This window comes from Pyxicephalus adspersus, chromosome 5, assembly GCF_032062135.1.
Source record: "Pyxicephalus adspersus chromosome 5, UCB_Pads_2.0, whole genome shotgun sequence".
In the NCBI taxonomy this organism is placed as follows: domain Eukaryota; kingdom Metazoa; phylum Chordata; class Amphibia; order Anura; family Pyxicephalidae; genus Pyxicephalus; species Pyxicephalus adspersus.
Window position 1 is genome coordinate 18843509 of NC_092862.1, and position 3236 is coordinate 18846744.

The 3236-nt window shown below is 44.7% G+C and overlaps 1 protein-coding gene across 1 annotated transcript in view; it reads right to left on the bottom strand.

Moving 5' to 3' along the window:
- The window catches only part of OXR1 (oxidation resistance 1), a 79701-nt gene that overhangs the window by 75666 nt on the left and 799 nt on the right, over positions 1 to 3236 (bottom strand). The window lies entirely within an intron of this gene.

Genomic DNA, 3236 nt, shown 5'->3' on the forward strand with positions numbered 1-3236 from the left:
ACTTGCAGAAAAAATATTTTGCTAAACACAGCTGAGGTTGAGCTTTTCTGCAGCTTCTTGCAACTCTTTAATGACCAAGACAAATTCTGCAGTTGTTTCGCATCTCAAAGCACAGCTTGCTCCAGAAGTTAATGAATGTCTAGGCTCCATAAAGTTTGTTTTTGCTTTGTTTGTGATTAACTCACAGTGAGGTTTTTTTTTACAGTAACTGACACCACGCTGCCTAATAAGATGTTGGGACAAACATCTGTCCTATTTGCATTAAAATAATGTACAGGTTGACAATCAAAAATCCGTCAACCTACGCACCTGAGGAGTGGCATTTTGGAAAATTCCAGTTTTTTTTTTTTTATTTGCTTACATCCACACACAGGCCAGTCTTCCTCTCCCAGCAACGCGGACATCTGGCACAGTTCCAGGGAGCTGGGACGTCTTAACGTGTATTTAGTTTAGCAAGAAATACCTAACAGCTGTTTCTGCAGGACAGCGCCATCAAAACATTAGTGGCCAAACAGTGTACTGCAGTCCCTGTATTGAAAATGCAATACGAAATTCATGCTGCAGGACCTGGATTATCGATTATCGGCAGGATTTTCGATTGTCAACCTGTACCCGTTCCAACTTTATACTCCCACCCTATTAGTTGAGTCATATTTTACATTGTCTTTGTATTATCCCTCGACTGTTCAGTGCCCCTGTATTGTAACAACTTTTCAGTAACAACTAAAAACGGTTGAGTGGTTACTGAAAAGTGCCAGGTGGTGTGCCCAGGTAAAAAGGGCCGGGGAGAACACTGAACATCAAATATTTGACGTCACCCTCAATTGTAATGTCAATCAAAATGAAAATTAAGGGTCTGTTTATAAAGCAGTGAACCCGGCATTCACTGACACATTCTCTAAGAGGGGATTCAGTAACTGCCATTACCACTACCAACACAGACCAGGAAGATTCTCTTACAAAGAATGTTTGGGTGAATTTCAGGTTCACGTTTTTTTAAAAAGACCCCTAAATAAGAATCACAAAGGATTCTATAAAACAACATCTTCTAGTGGAGAATCTTCCAGGTCCATGTGTTTTTATAGAGGTGATCAATTCTCCACCATTGTCGGAGTCACTGCTTTATTGACCTTTTGGTATGTTCCTAACATTAGTCCCAGATCCAGACATCTGATCAGTTCTATCAAAGACCTTGAACTGAAATCCAAATAATCCAACAAACACATAGTAAACTTACGTCAACTTTTGCTAGTAAATAAGATTAAAAAGTTAAATTCACCAATAAGGTCACTGGAGAGAAACCATATCAGGGTTCTCCCCAGGACCTTTTAGCTGGGCGCATCCCCCGGCACTTTTCAGCACCCACCTGGCTGTTTTTTGGGTGGTTACTAAAGAGTTCAGTCACAATACAGGGGCTGCCACACACCTACAATTTCTTCCCACCCGGCTTAAAAAAATTTCTGGGTTGAGGACTGCACATGGACTGGTATAAAGGAGCTTATAGGAAACAAAAGTCCTGCACAAGGTCCTCATCAGCAACAACTGACCAGAATGGACATCTGAGTTCCTGCAGCTGTTCAGGGGTTGTCCTTCATCACACACATAGACTCTTCTGACATGTAAATAACAGCTGTACACACAAATATAGAGCAACCAGTGTTCTCCCCAGGCCCTTATAGCAGGGCGAACCACCCTGCACTTTTCAGTAACTACCCGGCTGATTTTGGTTGATAACTGATGAGTTGGTCACAATACAGGTGCCACCACTTTATTGGTTGAGCACTGAGCAACCCATCAGATTTCTGCTGTTTAGCATGAACAGATCAGTCAATGAGCGGCTACAGAATACACCACAGATGGGAGGATTTTGCACGTTTCCTTATGCCTATCAGGACTCATTGTGTTATGAGCATGCTAAAGTGCCCATGTGAATACGCATACGTAGGTGTGAATGTTCCCTTACAGTTTGCCTTTTAAAAAAAAACAATCTTGCAGCACAGAGACAAAGATAGGAAGAATGAAGTCTGGCTTAAAACGCACATTCATATAATAAAATCCATGCATGTCACTGCAGGTAACTGGGAACATGGAAATAACTCCCTTCCCTTCACTCTGCAGAAAGGAGAAGGATTGGCACCCAGCATACAGGGAATGTACAGAAGATTGGAATAGGGATTTTACCATATGTGATAAGTGACTCCACATATCAGAACCGCACATCCACCCCAATAGAAGACTTTATGGTCTGATCTTTGCAGGATAAGCTGGAGCTTGTCCTGGCCGGGTTTGGTTTGCAAGGACAGCCAGAGAGCCAATGCCTGCTAGGAGTTTGTTACATTTGTAGGGGGCAGATTGTGGCTGCTGTAGAAGTACAAATCCCAAAATGCCCAAGGTTGATGTCCACCTCTCTGAGGTCACTAAGGTATCAGAGGGATCTGCACTATCCAAACCGCAGGTATGTCATGCTGGCAGGAGAGAACGGCTGTCCATGAACAGACCAAGCACCTTCTGATTAAATCAATAGAGGAAGGGGGGGAGCCGGGGGCACACAGTTCTGGTGCCAGGATCAATCGAGCAGTAACCCTGGACAAGAATGGGGTTCCCAAAACGATTTAGGATAATTGCCTGATATAGCCAAAGGAAGGCCAGATCGGGGATTGTTACCCAGTATCCGTGGCCATTCTTTGTAGAGGGTCAGGGGCAAATCTAGCTCCAAATGATACAAACGGATTAGTGAGGGGTGAAATATGTAGAGCTGCCATCATGCCAGTGTTCAATGCGTCCCTGCAGAATACGGACCTTCAGTACTGCACAGTGCATGGACTCCCAATACTCATATCAGGCTACCGGTGTCTGGGCACTCCATGCGTCCACCAGACCAACCTGTACCCATCCCAATACTTCCCTAAACTGGGCGTACTCTGGGGATCCAAAGATTTACAGCACAAACATGGATAATCAGATGTTTGTTTAGATCCCTAACTCCCCCATCCAGTATTGCCCTATTCACAGTTGCCCAGCCACCCCATTCACTTATGCATCCAACAACTCCATTCAGCAACCCTGTGCACTGATGCCCCGCCATTTATGTCTGCCCAGCAACCTTGTCCAAAGTTGCCACCATCCGCAGTTGCCCGGCAAGCCCGTACCAGGTTGCCATCATCCACGGTTGCCTAGCAAACCCTCCCCAAGTTGCCTCCATCCTCAGTTGCCCGGCAAACCAATCTCAAGTTGCC